General features: G+C 40.2%; 1 long non-coding RNA gene across 6 annotated transcripts in view; it reads left to right on the top strand.

Annotated features, from left to right (window-relative positions):
* The first annotated feature begins 363 nt into the window (after positions 1-363).
* Positions 364-18,468, top strand: part of LOC148007933 (uncharacterized) — a 258,830-nt gene continuing 240,725 nt past the window's right edge. For 4 of the 6 annotated variants that reach the window (XR_015648249.1, XR_015648250.1, XR_015648247.1 and 1 more), the window contains exon 1: positions 15,362-15,461. This is a non-coding gene — a long non-coding RNA (uncharacterized LOC148007933). Of the gene's footprint in view, positions 555-6,501; positions 6,716-15,361; positions 15,462-18,468 lie in introns of those variants that run through there. The other 2 variants (XR_015648240.1, XR_015648248.1) reach the window with 2 other exon arrangements.

The following is an 18,468-nucleotide window of genomic DNA, read 5'->3' as shown; positions in this document are numbered from 1 at the left end:
ACTGGGCATCAGTGTTTTACAGGGAATGTGGTCCCTGGAGGTTACCTTTGCTCTAGCCTAGGGTCCTACGCACATGCACACACAGGTAGTAGTGAGTGAAATTAGTCAATGTAAGAAGAGCACATAAGGTTTTGAGGCAATAATGATGGGAGAAGCAGACATGTTCTTTCATAGCTAACTGATGGACACCCTGGACCCATAGAGTCAAGCCCTTGAACTTGTGCTGTCCATACTGCACTTACTAGGGAACATTTGGATAGATCATCTCCTTGAGAACCTTTGCGCTTCCAATGACCCCATTTCCATGTCCAGTCATATGATCCTATTTCCATGTTCACTCATATGACCCCATTTTCACATCCAGCCACAAATGAGAAGAAACACATTGAAGATGTGTGACTATTCTTGTGTTCAGCTGGATCGAATGGATGAGGCTAAGGAGAAAGGGCAATGAACCCACACAACAGAACTTGATTCCAGCTGAGCACAGCCTCTTACTAGTCATGTAAGCCTGTAAAGCCCAGCCTGCCTCCCTGAACTGTGGTGTGAACCTGGTAAGTTAGAAATCACGAGACTTTTGCACATCCTTCATCATCTCTCCAGTCTTTACATCACAAAAGCCGCATGGATGGAGGCATTAACATCCCTGGTTTTTTTATTTATTTATTATTATTAACTTGAGTATTTCTTATATACATTTCGAGTGTTATTCCCTTTCCCGGTTTCCGGGCAAACATCCCCCTAACCCCTCCCCCTCCCCTTCTTTATGGCTGTTCCCCTCCCCATCCTCCCCCCATTACTGCCCTCCCCCCAACAATCCCGTTCAATGGGGGTTCAGTCTTAGCAGGACCCAGGGCTTCCCCTTCCACTGGTGCTCTTACTAGGATATAACATCCCTGTTTTGCAGTTGAGAAAATGGTTCTCTTTGAAGTAAATACCTGGTACAAATCTCCAGACAGAACCTTCTACTTGTGTGGGGAGCTAGTACCTTAATCCTTCAGAACCTTCCAGCCCAGCCTCTTCCTAGGACTCTCTAATAACTAACCCTCCTCCTAGGTCAGCCATCTCCTTTATTTTTGACAACAGATAATTAAAGCTTAGTTGATAGGCAAAGGAGAGAGGGGGTTTTGTTAGTACATTTGGAAGTTGGCCTGGTGTTAGAGGTTTTATGGCTAATAGCAAATATGGTCATTACACAGTCCTGGACAAGCAAGTGACCAGTGTGGGATAATATCTTTGCATGGAAAATCATGTAAACATTGTCCTAGTGTGGGGCAGCACCATGTGACCACTCTTGGAGAAGCCTGGCTCCTCTTCAGTGTGTTTTCTTCCTAAGACCTTGGATTGGAGAGCAGCTCCTGCTGGGAATGCTGCAGGGTCTCCTGGAACAAGGACGCACTCCAGGAGAGTGGCCGGCATGTGGTGTTGGCTTCCCCTCTGGGCTGCTGCTGACCTCCAACAGTTTCTTTCCTTTCTGCTGAGTCCCCGCGTCCTTCATCAGGTCCTTCAAATCTAACTACAGGAAGAAGCGTAGCTTACCTTTCCTTGTACAAATTCCATCCAACATCTTATGTCAGCCAAAGCCCTGGGGCTGTTTTAAAAGACTTCTCAGTAGGATTAGACTATGTGCCTCATTTGTGTCTGTATTCTCACATTGACAGCAATGGCTTGTTTTGAAAAAATAAATTGAATTTGACAGGGCTTCCAAACTAATGACTAAGACATTCAGTGTACCTCAATGCCAAATGAAATATTAACCTCTGAAAAGAATGCAAATTTCACTCTAAATTACTTTAAGAGAAGGGCTTCTAACAGCAAATAGTAGAAAAAGAGTACTCTGTTCTCTAGAACAGCCTTCTGGACATTTGTGAATTAATAGGAATCGAAATCAAAGACAACAGCAGCATTGCAAAGCAACCATCCCTGCCCGCCCCACCCCAGAACATCCCTGTGTGTTATTATCCATAGACCTTCCAGCCCAGGCTGGTGCTGCAGCTCATCTCTGATGCATTCTATAGTTTGCTTGAAAGCGAATTTCTTCATTCTGTTCACTGCATAATTTTAGTATACACATAATACTTTGATTTTTGTTTAGTTGCTGTATTCTCTTATATTTTTGGTTGTGAGCCTAGCCTTTAACGGCTGAGCCATCTCTCCAGCCCTAGTTGCTGTATTCTCTCACCTTTTCAATTCTTCTCTGTCTCTGTCTTTCTCTCCCCTTCTGTCCCTCCCCCTCCCAGTTTCCCTTCATTCCTTCTTATAATGAGAGATTTTATTTTAAATTAGTTCTATTCTTCTGCAACGATCTTAAAAACCCAATAGCTGAATCTACTAAAGTTGTCATTGCATATAGTGTGCCTATACATTATGTTGTTTTGTTTTTTATGTTGTTTTTCTGATATTTTCCATCACTATTTCATCTGAAATCAAAGGTTCTCGCAAGTGCGATGTATAAAGCAACCTACATTTTATATTCTATTATATTCTATTATATCGACACAATTCTTCTTGCTAACTTTTTATCATTTTTCAATTTTTGAGATTATAATATAATTACATAATCTCTTCTTTTCCTTTTCTTACTTTAAACTCTTTTATATACTCCACATCTTGTTCTCTTTCAAATTAAATGGCCTCTTTTTCTTTCACTATTGTTATGCATATATATGTATATATGTCTATGCATATTTCTAACTACATGAATGTAACCTGGCCAATCTGTATAATGTTACTAGCATGAATAGACATATCACTGTGAGTGAGGAAAAGCTCATGAGACCTCAACCCTATATGAAGAACTACAGACAACTAAAGATTTCTGAAAATGGAAGAACTAATCTTACCCAGGGAAGAGCACATAGCTGGCTGCCCTTTCATTTTAAAGATGCATTTTTATTATTATGCATGTGTATGTTTATGTGTGTTTATGGCATGTGTGTTGGTGCTTATGGAAGTGAGAAGGGAACATTAGGTCCTGGAGGTAAGAATCACAGTCATTGTGAGCCACCTGATGAGGGTGCTGGGAAATGAACTTGTGTTCTCTGGAATCAGCACAAGGCAATCACTCCTGATCACTGGGCATCTCTACAGCTGCTGATAAATATTCTTGTTATCCAGATACAGTTCTTCTTTGTTCTTAGTGAAGAACTATCTGTAGGCTATTCTACATTTCTCAAGTGTAGAATTGATAAGCAATCCCCAATCCTCAACTGTAGAACTGTCTAGTGTGGGATACATCATCCCACACTTCTTAACTGTAGAACTGATTAGACCCTTCCACAATCCTCAATTGTAGAACTATCTGATAGACCATCCGGCATTCATCAACCATAGCGCTATCTGGTAGACCATCCAACATTCATCAACTGTAGAATTATCTGGTAGACCATCCTACATTTTATTACTGTAGAATTGATAGGCTATCCAACATTCTTCAACTATACTTTTATTTTTCCTGCACAATTTTTTTCCTTTTAAAATATTACCCATAAATTTACGGTCACAGTCTTCAACCTAAGAACCAAGGAAAGATGTTGTAGAGAATTAAGAAACAATTGTCTGAAATCCTTTGTGCTGTAGAACTAGGAACTGTTTATTAAATCTAATGTTTTGGATAAAACCTATTAGGAGCCATAGCTCTCAAATCTCAAACCTCATCTTGTTCTCTTTAAAGGGGATTTCCTGTTTCTGTCAGACACACTTAAAGTTTATTCTCCAGCCAAGAGAAACATGACAGATGGAAAATTTCCCAGGTGCCAGCACAAATGTGCCAACTTTGATCAATTCTATAAGGAATTCCTCCTGAAAGTTATGCCTAGTCTTTCCCAGTCCTTTGTCCTAGCTAAGCAAGGGGCCATGTGTTCTCTCTCAGACCAGGGAATTTGAAATCTAGAAGGAAGGCTTTGGCCCTCCTCGACAAGGAACCCCACTGTATTCAGAATTGGGATCCTATTTAACACCATGACTCAAAGAGCACAACCTCAAGGAATCCTGTCCCTAATCTTGTCTAGCTCAGCTATAATTAAGACTTCAACCTAAGTCCCTTCCAACAGGCTTCCTTGATTTGCCCACCTAAGATAGGTCTGTAGGTGCTTGTTATCATTTTATCTTTTTGCAGTGTCCACTCTTCCCATTTCTAGTACTTCTTTAATATTTTTATCACTGCTAGCTCACCCCTCCTGAAAAAGAACAATGATGTCTCAACATTGGGTTTTTCTGCATCGCTTGCTCTTCAATCCTCAGTACTGGGTCAATTAGCTTCTTCTGTGTCATAAACACCCTCTAAATCCTTGAGGCTTGAAACAATAAACTTCTTATTTATTTGCCCAGGGTTCTGTGGGTCAGCATGTTTTGAGAGGCTCTGCTGGGACAATTATCTCTGCTCAGTGTGGTATCAACTGAGTTCACTCATGCATTTGTAGTTAGCAAATACTTACTGGCTCTACTTGTACATCCACTTCATCAGGGGCCATGGGGGTAATTGTGTGCTCATGTGTTATGTGTTATGTTTCATTTGGTAGTATCGTTTACACTCAGGAGGCTGCAAGATTCCCGTGGACAACAAGGAAGGTTAATAACGCTTTACAAGACCCCGATGGTGTCCATCTTGCTAATATTCTCATCAGCAAACCAGATTAAGAAAATCAGGTCACATGATCAAGCCCAGATTAAAGCCCAAATACTTTCTTGATTAAGCTTTGAAGTCACATCACAAAAGAGATGCAGATCAGGAAGCACATGGAAATAAATCGCATTTTTATACCTAGTGTGCAACCTGGCACCAGTGCACTGTAGTCAGTTTATTAAATGCTTGAATGAATGAATGAATGAATGAATGAATGAATGAATGAATAAAAAGATGCATGGGTAGCATTTCAGGTCCTTCACACTGAGAATCATGGTTTTTCCAGTTCCTAATTTCTGCCCTAACAGAGTAAGAATCCCACAAGGGTTAATTTTGAGAGTTTACCATCTGGGAGTGTGCTTGTGCTATGACAGCTGAACTATACTCATGACAGGAATGCACTCCAGCCCAACCACTGAATATTCTGCCCATGGTCATGGCCAGTCATGTAAGATCACATTTACCACATCAGAGGCATACGTCCACTTAAATGGCAAACAGTTGGTGAAATAAAAAATATTTACTATTGGACTTGATTGTTCATGTATGTATCATGTTAAAACTGTTTATCCATATATCCATGTCTCATTATCTGTCATCTATCTGTCTGTCACACACCTATCTACCTGTAATAGACATCCAAAGGAGAAGAATCTCCATGTTGTTATAGCCACTCTATGATGTCAACCATATTTTTCCCATTGACAGGTAAAGACTCAAGATAGGTCAAGTCTGGTTTGAAAACATGTATTACATGATGCCCTACATGATGGCACTTGGTCAGGTCCAGTTTGAAAACATGTATTATACGGTGCCATACATGATGGCTCACTTAGATATGCAATGGTAGAAGACTTTCACTTGGTCTGATGGCTATTCTTGGTTCCCACCTCAACTACATCTATAATTAACTAAAATCCAAACTGCTAGGTATTTCTGTGAGATCTTTTTCTTAATTAAATCATTAGAGGTGGGAAGATCCATCTTTATTCTTTGCTGCATCTTCTGGTAGTGGCCTATCTAAGAGATTTACAAGAAGGAATCTTTTGCTCCTTGCCTACTTGACCTTACTTTCATTGGTAAGTTCATTCTTCACTGGCATTGGAGCCTCCATTTTTTGGGATTCCAGTGTATACTAAAGACTAGCTGAGACATTCAGTCTCATGGACTGAAGAACTACTGGATTCTTGAACTTTCCATGATAGACAGCCACTGTTGGACTAGGTCCATCACAGCCTGTGAGACACTATAAAAATTCCCTTTATACATATTCATCCTATCTGTTTTGTTCCTCTAGAAAATCCTGACTAATACACTTGGCATTTCAAAATGTTCTTCTCTCCCTATTCAAATATTCTAATCTCATTTAAGTGTGTGTGTGTGTGTGTGTGTGTGTGTGTGTGTGTGTGTGTGTGTGTTGTATGTGTGTGTGTCCTTTCTACCCATATTTACCACTTATTTAATTCCACAGATTAGTTTTCATTTGGAAGTTTAAAGACCAATTTTCTTGTGTGATTAAGAGACAGCATAGGATGGGGTCTATGTTAACATCCACACAGGCTAACAATACTGGACTTCTAGCATCAGTTTTTGATAGATCACAAGCCACACTTCCCAAGCACAGCCCTCTTTCCCTGTGGCTCTATCCCAAAAGTTATAGACAGAAGGGGGCAAATGGGATTCTTTCTCCCAATCCAAAGAAGCTAGAAAGCTAAACCAAGAATTTATTGTTCCTCATCCACAATCTCATCTTCTTTTAGAGAGGGGAATGAGAATAGAGAAGAAAAGAAATCACAAATGTTTCTCATTCCAACATTTTGAATCCACAGTCTGTTCAGGAAGACTCACTTTGACAGATCTGTGTGTCTCATCCCCAGCACCCCGAGGAAAACCCAGCTGACTGAATATCCATAGCTGACCCAAATCCTCCCGTACTCCAGATCCTGGCTTTGAAGCTTTCCTGAACTGCACAACCCCACTTGCTGTTTTAAAGATTGCTTGCCTCATCACCTGTCAGCTTCAGTACAGAATGAAGACAAGACCTCCTTCCTTAGCTTCTTGACATTTTTCTTTTCTGGCTTCATCCATTGGGTATGTTGATTGTTCATTGAATTAAGGAAATCCATCTCTCTCTGGTCCTTAAATAAATTGGTCAGTCAATCCAGCATTTATTGGAAAGATAATGTGGAACAAGAAATGGGTGCCCACTCTCAGTGTTTCCACGTAATATATTGAGGGCATCAGGTAAGCATGCCCACCCCATCTCACTCACTAATTGTCCAGTGCATGAAAGACTGTCACTTATAAACACAACTAAGGTTTAAATATGCGTGGAGGCATCGAACGAAGATAGGAATTTGATAGCCATTACCCTCCTTGTAAATAAGCACTCATGTGCCCAGGGACGCAAGCACGAACAGACACAAATGCCCATTCAATTCTTTAACTTTTGGAAATTTCTTAGCAGTTGTTTTTTATCTTTGAACATAAATTCTTATTCTATTTCCCACATCAAATTTATCCCACTATAATTAATTTTATACATGAGACTGTTTTCTAGAAAGCCCCCAATATAGTTCTCTGCATCAAAATGATACCCACAACTTTCCACTGTCTATAAGAAGTACCTTTAAACATTAGCCTTTTGGTTATTATCACTAAATCATTAACTTATTTATTAGTCAAAACAAGAAAAATATTTACAACACAATTTAAAGTAACTAAAAACTTTTAAATGTGTGGTAAATATACTTTTACTGCGTCAGTTAAACTATCAATGAATATCAAAGAATATCACTAGAGAATTTAGCCTCATTTCTACTTCTGCTTACTCCATTTAAATGCTAACAACTAACAGACCATAATTAACATCTGTTAGAAAATATCGCCAAATTCTATGTGAAGAAAATCAAGTCAGTGATTTATCATATAAACTATTCCTAATGATTTGTGTATTGATAGCTGAGATTTGGTTGCCTTTCGTTCCTATTGAAAACACCTTAAAAACTACCTGTCTTGAAAAAGGATTGATTTCCAAGTCAGTAATCATCCACTAGCTTGAGATCAATAGTGAGATTGCAAACATGTACCTTTGTTTAGAGCCCTGTAGCATTCTCGACACTAGAACAATGCTTCTAGGTAAGAATTAGGTAGGCAACATGTGCTTTTCTTTTGTGAGGTAGGAGAAACAGCCATCCCACCAGTATCTCAGAGACCTAAGATTGATTCGAATACATGTGCTTGCTTATTCAACCCACTCCTAAAACAACTTGAGTCTTTATTCTGGTCCATAGCCTAAATACCCCCATGATGCCATTCTGGCCTCACCAAACAACAGAAGTTGAAGATCATTCTCCATTGACCCTCCTGAACCTATTAAACAGAGTCTAGACTACAACAATGCTTTGCACTTTGGGAAGGCTTCTTCTATGCCAACTGGACACTGCGTCACTGAGTGTTTAGGTCTCTCCATATCTTCAATCTAAGATTTTTAGACAAAACAGAGATTTAGCAATGATTATGCCTGTGAGCTATCTGACATATTAGAGCATATTAGAGTATAATAGTCAATGAACAATATAATTTATCCAAGGCAACATAGCTAGTTAGTAGAACTGAACCTTGAACTCAAGTCTGCAGCTTATAGAATTGGGTAGAATCACCAAGCCGATGCTTTCTAGATCCTACAGTGTCAGAATTTAAAGGAACCCTATGCAAAGTTTGTTTGGGTCTGAAATGCATGGAGGAACTCCCCGCTGAACCGTGCTCCTGCAGTTCTCCTGCAGTGCTCCTGCAGTGCTCTAGCAGCAAGGATCTGCTTGCTGCAGGAATGCCTCTCCTGCTGTCATGTTGTTCAAATTCCTTTTGTAAAAATTTTGAACAGCTCTGTATCCGTGCTGTTTTTCTGCACTGAGCAGATTCCAGTCTGCTCATCTTACTCATCTATTTCTGATCTGCCTTCTGAATGATTCAAAATAAATCTAATTATTTTATGAGACAACCTTCAATTATTGGAAAACTTTGCTCGCAACTGCACCTGCTGTTTTTCAGCCTTCTTGTCTATGTGGAAACCCAGGGAGCCACAGGACTCTGTGGGCCAGCTCGTGAAAATCCTTGGCTATCTAACAAAGGATTGCCTGTATCACTGAGAGAGACACTACCTAACCTTCATGTTAGAACACCTGCATCCGTCATCCAATATAAAAGACCCATCTCCCGTCAAGCCCTTTTAGTCCCTACACAACCGAGATGAGCTTATCTCACTCCTCATTTTTGTGCTCAATTAGACAAATTAATTTTCTATCTTTGAGACATGGAAGAAATTGATATGTCATTCAAAGTGCACGAACACAGAGAGCGCTCTCTTGTATCAAGGCCTGGTTTTACTCGTTGCACCGCATTCTATGGTTAGTGCATAGGTACTTTTGAGGTTCTTCAGATGGTGTTTCCGCAGAGCTTAAAGCATTCTGCTAGTCCTTACCTGGGCTCCGGGTTCCACATAGCATCCTCCTTACCTGCTCACTCAGGAGTATATTAGCCAAAAACAGACTGCTAGAGAGCAGTCAGACGAAAGACGCATGGTGAGCAAGTCCCAGATTGGCTTCTCAAAGCTCAGAGTCTAAAATTGAAAGTCCAATCAGTGCAGGAGCAAACAATTAATTAATTATTCACTTTACATCTTGATTATTGTCCTCCCCTCCCAGTTCCTCACATAGTCCTTCCACTCCTCCCTTCTCCCCTTCTCCTCTGAGAGGGTGAGGACACCCTGAATATCCTCCAAACCTGGTACTTCAAGTCTCTGCAAGGCGAGACGCATCCTCTCCCACTGAGGTCAGACAAGGCAGGCCAGTTGGGGAACCATATTCCACAGACAGGCGATAGCTTTAGGAATATCCCTCACTGCAGTTGTTAGGGGACCCACATGAAGACTGAGCTTCACATGTGCTGGATACGTGCAGAGAGCCCAGGTCCAGCCCGTGTATACTGGTTAGTTGGTAGTGGTGCATTTGCACAATGGAATACTATTCAGCTATTAAAAACAAGGACATCATGAATTTCGCATGGAAATGAATGGAGCTATAAAATATCATCCTCAGTGAGGTAACCTGGATGCAAAAGTACATACATGGTATGTATTCACTTTTTTTTTATTCTTTGTATTTCTTATATACATTTCGAGTGTTATTCCCTTTCCCGGTATCCGAGCAAACATCCCCCTCCCTCCTCCCCTTCCTTATGTATGCACTTATAAGTGTATATTAACCACAAAGTACAGTATACCTATGCACATGCCCACAGACCCAAAAGTGCTAAAGAAGAGGGAAGTTCCAAGTGAGGATGTTTGAATCTTTTTTTAAATTAGATATATTTCTTTACTTACATTTCAAATGATATTCCCTTTCCTGATTTCCTGTCCATAAGCCTCCATCCCCACCCCAACCGCCATGTGGGCGTTCCCGCATCCACCCCCTCACTCCCCCACCCCCGCCCGCGACATTCCCCTGCACTGGGGTTCCAACCTTGGCAGAACCAAGGGCTTCCTCTTCCACTGGTGCCCCAAGAAGTCTATTCTCTGCTACATATGCAGTTGGAGCCCTGGGTCAATCCATGTATAGTCTTTTGGTAGTAGTTTAGTCCCTGGAAGCTCTGGTTGGTTAACATTGTTGTTCATATGGGGTTGCAAGTTCCTTGAGCTCTTTCAATCCTTCCTCTAATTCCTCCAAAGGGGGTCCTGTTCTCAGTTCAGTGGTTTGCTGCTAGCATTGACCTCTGTATTTGATGTCCTCTGGATGTGTCTCTCAGGAAAGATCTATATCCAGTCCCTTTCCACATGCATTTTTTAGCTTCATCAATCTTATCTAGTTTTGATACATATACATATATATACATACATATATATATACATACATATATATACATACATATATATATACATACATATATATATATATATATATATATATATATATGCCACATGTGGAGCAGGCTCTGGATGGCCATTCCTTCAGTCGCTGCTCTAAAATTTGCTTCCATATTCCCTCCTATGGATATTTTTGTTCCCCTTTTAAAGAGTTGGAGAATCCACATTTTGGTCATCCTTTTTCTTGAGCTTCCTGTGGTCTGTGGATTGCATCTTGGGAAATTTGAACTTTTGAGCTAATATCCACTTACCAAAAAGTGCTTACCAAAAGTGTTTTTCTGTGATTGGGTTACCTCACTCAGGATGATATTTTCTGATTCATTCCACTTGCCTATGAATTTCATGAAGTCATTGTTTTTGATAGCTGAGTAGTACTCCATTGTGTACATGTACCACATTTTTGAACCAATTCCTCTGTTGAAGGACATCTGGGTTCTTTCCAGCTTCTGGTTATTATAAATAAGGCTGCTATGAACATAGTGGAGCATGTGTTTTTGTTGTATGTTGGAGCATCTTTTGGGTATATGCCCAGGAGAGGTATAGCTGGGTCCTCACGCAGTACAATGTCCAATTTTCTGAGGAACCTCCATACTGATTTCCAGAGTGGTTGTACCAGCTTGCAATCCCACCAACAATGGAGGAGTGTTCCTCTTTCTCCACATCCTCACCAACATCTGCTGTCACCTGAGATTTTTTATCTTAGCCATTCTGACTGGTGTGAGGTGTTGTTTTGATCTGCATTTCCCTGATGACTAAGGGTGTTGAACATTTCTTTAGGTGATTTACAGCCATTCGATATTCCTCAGCTGAGAATGTTTTGTTTAGCTCTGTAACCAATTTTTAATAGGGTTATTTGGCTCTCAGGAGTCTTACTTCTTGAGTTCTTTGTACATTTTGGATATTAGCCCTCTATCAATTGTAGGGTTGGTAAAGATCTTTTCCCAATCTGTTGGTTGCTGTTTTGTCCTAATGACAGTATCTTTTGCCTTACAGAAGCTTTGTAGTTTTATGAGGTCCCATTTGTCAATTCCTGATCTTAGAGCATAAGCCATTCACCAATGTGTGAATTTTGTTCAGGAAATTTTCCCCAGTGCCCATATGTTCAAGACTCTTCCCCACTTTTTCTTCTATTAGTTTGAGTGCATCTGGTTTGATGTGGAGGTCCTTGATCCACTTGGACTTAAGCTTTGTACATGTTGACAAGAATGGATCAATTTGTATTCTTCTACATGCTGACCTCCAGTTGAACCAGCACCATTTGCTAAAAATGCTGTCTTTCTTGCATTGGATCCTTTGTCAAAGATCAAGTGACCATATGTGTGTGGATTCATTTCTGGGTCTTCAATTCTGTTCCACTGATCTATCTGACTGTCTCTGTACCAATACCATACAGTTTTTATGACTATTGCTCTGTAATACTGCTTGAAGTCAGGGATGGTGATTCCCCCAGAATTTCTTTTATTGTTGAGGATAGTTTTTGCTATTGAATCTTACTAGCCAGACAGAATTGAGAATCTCACTAACTGGACAGAATTGAGATAGGTGGATGTCGGAGTTCCTGGGCTTGGGGAGAACAAAAAGGAGGAGAGAGTGTTGGAAGAGGAGAAGATTCCATAGGTTAGGTGAGTCATAAAAATATGGGCATGAGTCATAAAAATATGGGCACGAGGGCTGGCCTATTGGAGTTAAGAGCTGCCCAGATGGGACAAGGCAAGTTCTAACTCAGGGTTATTGATGGTGAAGTAAATTCTAATAGTTTATAAGGCAGATACCTTAGTGCTGATTAAGGCTTTGTATAATAATAAAAACTGTGTGTCTTTTATCTAGTAACTGGACCATCAAATGCAGAGAAAGAAAAAAACCCTGATTGAGATTAAATCTTTTCTACAGTATATAGGCTTGTATGGAAATGCCATAATGAAAACTCCCTTTCCTATCGCTGCAAGCTAGGAAAAGGGGAAGTAACTCTACCTCAGAAGAATAAGTCACTGGGCCTTGGAGGGAAGTAAGAACTACACTATCCAGTGAGGTGTTGGGGAAATACATTTCTATGTGAAGAATCCCTATATGCCATTTTATTCTGTGGCAAAAAAGGACTTCATCTGAACTCATAAATGAGACATACATGCCCGCTCTACTTACATGTCTACTCCACACACATGTCCACTCCACTTACATGTTTACACACGAGTTCACTCCACACACCTGTCCACTTCACACATGTCTATTCTACACACATGTCCACTCCACTTACATGTCTATTCCACACACATGTCCACTCCACACGTGTTCATTGTCTACTTCACACACATGTGTACTCCACACACCTGTCCATTCCACACACATGTCCTCTCCAGTCCTTCCATATACATTGGAGGTTCTAGGCAAGGGAATTAGACAAGAAAGATTAATTGCACAGTTTGGGATGAAAGAGGAGCTACCTGTATTTGTAGATCATACGGACTTATATCCTGGAAAGGAAGGAAAAGCAGGGCAGGATAAGCAACCGGTGCTCAAATGCAGCAGCTTTCCAGCACACCAGTCACTGTACACGTTAGCGGCAGAAACCACATTCAATTATGCAACCGATTCTATTTGCAGTATAAGAACGATAAACAAATATTTAATAAGAAATTTAACAACATAAGTGGTAGATTTGTACAATGACAAGTAAACAATTGCTGAAATAAATTAAAGAAAGTCTTTGTAAGTCAGAAGACATCCTCTGCTCGTGGACGATATCAAAAGTGTAAAACCTTCAAGATGACCATATTTCACAAATTTATTTGCAAATTCAGCATAATCCCTAAAAAATTCCAAAAGGCTTTCTAAAGAAATTGACAGGCCGGACCTAAAATTTGCATTGAGGTGTAGGGATTCAAAATGACAAAACAATCTATAAAGAGAAAAAGATCTGGAAGATTTATATGACACACTTTTTTATAATAATTTCTGATTTCCACAAGCAAATTCAAAGAGATGCTGAGTCTACCTGGGAAGGTATACTGAAGACAGAGAGTATCTCCACACTGCAGAAGGGCAAGCTGATGGCTGGGAAGGGCAACAGGAAGGTACTCAGACTTGAGGTTCCAGAAAGCCAAATGCACAATCTAGACAATGCATTCATACCTCAAACAAAGAGCATCCTTGACCCTCTGTGTTTCTGAGAAACAGAACGGGGTATTACAAGGCAGATATATGGGATAATATATGGGATGATGGCATTTTTGAGGTCCTGAATTTGTCATGGATTTTAGTCCTTCAAGAGTCTCCTAAATAGCTGGAATGGGGACAGTTTTGGCAAGACACGGTTGAATTAAGCCACCCCTGAAGAGCCTTTGCACTCAGGTCGAGATAAGTTTCAGGGACAGCTATAACTAGTCTGAGAGGGTGGCACCACCTAGCCAAAGTGTGCAATGCTTAAATTGTAAGTTGAGGATCAGTTTACTCCTGAGTGCTCTAGAACCAGGTCTTTAGCTCATATTTAATAGTAACATCTCATTGAGAAAGTAGGTGTGGCTTTAATTGACTCACCAGAGTGCTGTCCCTGAGCAATAAAGCTGATTGGAAAGACAGAGCAGAGGAACACAGCAGCTGAGACAAAGGTAGTTTTCTGGGTATTTGGGATTCTAACCATTGGGACATTTTTGTTATTCTGATTTTTTTAAATGATAAAAGGTAGGGTTTATATAGTAAAGTGTAGCCTAGAACCCACAATGAGTGGAATTTCTGTGTCTACAATTGCATAGAAATTGCTTCCTGTGTTCTGAGGAAGTATACACAGTCTACCTCATCAAAGGGCTTCCTTCTGCCAGTTTCAAGACTTTGGTTTTGTGAATGGCATATATTAATGTGCAGACTTATGTATGGGTACACGTGTCTGTGCATGTATGTGTGGGACCTAGAGGTTGCCATCTGTGTCTTCCTCTGACACTTGCCACGTTACTTTTTCATTTTGTAAAATTATTTTTTAAGATTGTAATTATATAAATCCCTTCTACCCTTTCCTCCCTCCAAACATTTTCGCATTCCCCTCCTTGCACACTTTCAAGTTCGTGGCCTCTTTTGTCATTAATTGTTGTTACGGATATGATATAGAGATATAGATTTCCTGAATTCATAAATATAGCCTGCTCTGTATGTGGAATGTTACTTGTATGTGTGGGTTAAGGACTGACCATTTGTTAGTGGATAGCCAATTGCTGGCTCTTCCCTGGGGGAAAACATTTTCTTCTGCTCTCTGTATTCCTCAGTTGCCTATAGTTCTTTGTGTAGGGTGGAGCCTTCTGACTTTTTCCTGGTCCACATTAGCATGTCCGTTCCACCTCATTTCTGAGGTATGACATTTACAGGAAACTGGAGCTCAGTATTTCAGAACACGGACTCAGCCCAGATCAACTTGTCTCCCCTCTCAGCACTAGGCTCCTGAGGCTTGACCCGACACATCTAGCTTTGCACTCTTATCTGGGTGCTGAGGAGCTGAACATGCATGACTGTGTGGCAATTGCTTTACCCGCTGAGCTATCTCCCCAACACCCCAGTTTTGAGGAATTTGTCCTTCGAGTAAAGCAAGGCCGATTGCTCTCCTGAGGTTTCCTATTCTTATGCCGCCGACTGATGTCTTGGTCTGCATCAGACAGGGGCAATCTTGTTGCTCATTTGTTCTTGTTCTGAACAGCAATTACCTCTGTCCATAATTTTCCTTTTCCCTGAGTCAGTGTATCGTGAAGATGTTCAGCAAGTCCTATTATTCATGGGAGACAGGTTTGTTATCGTGCCTTCTGTTTCCTAATTAAATATGCCACTTCTAATTTCAGAGCTTGAACAGAGAACGTGGACAGAGAAATTGCGATGCCTTTGCTTTTATGAAGACGGTAGTAGTCCCTTAAGACGACCCGTACACAGTTTCTGAAATTGGTAATTGATTTTTTTTCCTTCACTGTTAAGAAGACTGAAGTAGAGATCGGTCAAGTTATTCAGGGGGGCGGGGGGATAGCTGCCTACCTGTCTACAATTAACCGTGCAATTTCTCACCAAGCTTTAGCATCTTTACATCAACCACAGTAATATGTCAGGTGATAGAATTCTAAGAGTGTAGGATTGGACATTTCCAAAATCTTCATTAAACTGATTTTAGTTTGGTTTGAAGATCTCCCCACCTGTGCTTCGCAATTCTGATCTTAATCAATATTAAATTTGTGAGAGTAAAAAGGCGGGTTCTTTATCACTACTCATGTCTGAAAACATCATGAGTCTTTATTACCAGCAGGACAGCATGAAATAAGGGGAGGGAGCTGGTAAAGATTCTGTAGTAATTAAAGGAGCAGAAAAATGGGGATGAGGAGGGTTGTGGTATCAGAATGACAGGTAGGAATCTAGCTTGGCCCTCGGTCATGCCAGAAGGAAGTCTACATACAGTTATAGTTCACGACTCTGTATCTTTCACTTTTCCCCTCCCTGGGCTTAGGTGAGAGCTTTGCTCCTGAGATGTTCTCTCAGCCTTCCTCGTTCTTCATCCTTCTGCAGTTTAAGAGAGGGTCTACTATGTTGCCCAGGTCGTCCTGAAATTACAACCCTCCTGCCTCAACTTCCCTACTAGGGATCACACGGACTACTGGACCTAAAATATTCTGCTTTTTACTGGTCTTAGCTAAGAAATTCTTAAGGGAGTCATTTCCGATTTCCACGTCTTCTTTGTGCCTATTCATACCCACAGACCACTCCTATTTATACGCACTCCTTATATGGAGACTCTGAGCCATTCAGCTGCAGGTTTCATGGATTGAGGTGGCTTTGTTTGTTTTTGTTTGTTTGTTGTTGTTTTTTTTCTACCCAGCCTAAATTCTCCAGAGGGGTCACTTCACTGAAATTAAAAACAAAAGAAGTTGGTATGATGCTAATGGGAGTCAGAAATTAGTTGACACAGGTTTATTTAGTGAAAATAAATTACTCTCTGGGATTTTGATTGCACATTGTCTATGAGCCTTTAGCAGTGAGATAAATCAGGGTAAGCAGGCTAAACTGAAGATGGAAAAATAAAAAAGAAATGGAAGTTAGGTGGCGCTTCAATGCAAAGGGGACAGAGCACTGGTTGCCCAGCTGTGGTGCTCCAGAAAGAGATGCCAAATTGATAATCTCTTCTCATCAAAACAGTCCAGGCTGAGTTAATGGAAGGTCACTAGTCCTGATTCAATAGATGACACCAAGAACGTGGGAGGAAATTCAACCAGAACACGGATAGATATGTCTTGGTTCAAATTGGCCAAGGATGTTCTCAAAGAAGATTTTTTTACCTTCTAGGGGATGGTACACAGGTTTATAAGGGGAATCAGCAAAGCTGCCCGCTTTTGATAAAAACAATGCTTCTCAGAAGAAGTATCAAGTCATGGTCAAAACGTCAGGGCTTTGCATTAAGCGCATACTAAAACATTGGGAAGAGGCTGTCTGTGACCTGACTCCAGTGACATCTTTAGTCAGGGACATGACTACAGTGACATCCTCAGTCAGTCAGGGACACGGCTCTAGAGACATACTCTGCCTTCTAGGTCTTTTACACATCAAACCCACTATACTTTCAGCACGAATACCTTAAAAATTATCTTCCATGCGGATGCATATTTTCATTGTTGACCATCTATTTGGCCGAATGGTTTGCATATTATTTGCATCTGTTAGAGTTGAGTTTTGTTTTGTTTTGTTTGGCTTTATATATATAATATAATACATCATATTGCTTTATAATGGTTTTGTAATACATATATATATACATATATATATATATGGAGAGAGAGAGAGAGAGAGAGAGAGAGAGAGAGAGAAAACTAAATATAGTACTAAGAAAGTACTAAAATAATACCATTGACTAGGTATAACTAAACTAATTGTATGGTCACTTTATGCTATACTTATGGTTATAGTTAGTAAGATGTCCATTCTTATTGCATGTAGATATTTTTGAAAATTATAGAATTATAGAATAAAATAATATTTGTCATCAGATGTCCATTTAAGCAGGCTTAGTGTACTAATCTGGTTGGAAAAAGACTGAGAATTAGTTTTTAAATTTTGCACAGCAAGTCTGCTCTTTTTTATTAGATTTGTTATTAATTAAATTCATTCTTTAATGTTGCTTTCTGATCTTACCACTCAGACTTAGATCACATGATCTTATAACCAGGGTTGCAGGTGACAATTTGTCTGTACAATTTCCTAAACAGAACTCCAATGGCTCAGACTCTAAGATCCAGAATTGATAAATGGGACCTCACGAAACTGGAAAGCTTCTGTAAGGCAAAGGGTATAGCCAATAGGACAAATTGGCAACCTGCAGATTAGAAAAATATCTTCACTAACCCCACATCTGATAGATGGCTATTACCCAAAATATACAAAGAACTCAAGAAGCTAAGCACCAAAAAAAAAACAAAAACAAAAACAAAACAAAACAAAAACAAAAACAAAAACCCAACAACCCAATTAAAAGAAATGGGGTATAGAACTAAACAGAGAATTCACAACAGAGGGATCTCAAATGGATGAGAAGCACTTAAAGAAATGTTCCAAGTCCTTAGTGATCAGGGAAATGCAAATCAAAACAACTCTGAAATTCCACCTCACACCAATCAGAATAGCTAAGATCTAAACCTCAGGTGACAGCACATGTTGGCAAGGATGTGGAGAAAGAGGAACACTCCTCCATTGCTGGAAGGATTGCAAGCTGGTACAACCACTCTGGAAATCAATCTGGAGACTCCTTAGAAAATTGGAAATAGCTCTACCTGAAGATCCAGCTATACCACTCGTAGGCATATACCCAGAAGATGCCCCACCATGCCACAGAGGAACATGCTCCTCTATGTTCCAAGCAGCCTTATTCGTGATAGCCAGGAGCTAAAAGCAACCCAGATGTCCCATGACAGAGAAT

Source organism: Rattus norvegicus, chromosome 1 (genome assembly GCF_021556685.1).
Source record: "Rattus norvegicus strain SHRSP/BbbUtx chromosome 1, alternate assembly SHRSP_T2T, whole genome shotgun sequence".
Classification (NCBI taxonomy): domain Eukaryota; kingdom Metazoa; phylum Chordata; class Mammalia; order Rodentia; family Muridae; genus Rattus; species Rattus norvegicus.
This window is presented reverse-complemented; position numbering and strand designations above follow the sequence as displayed.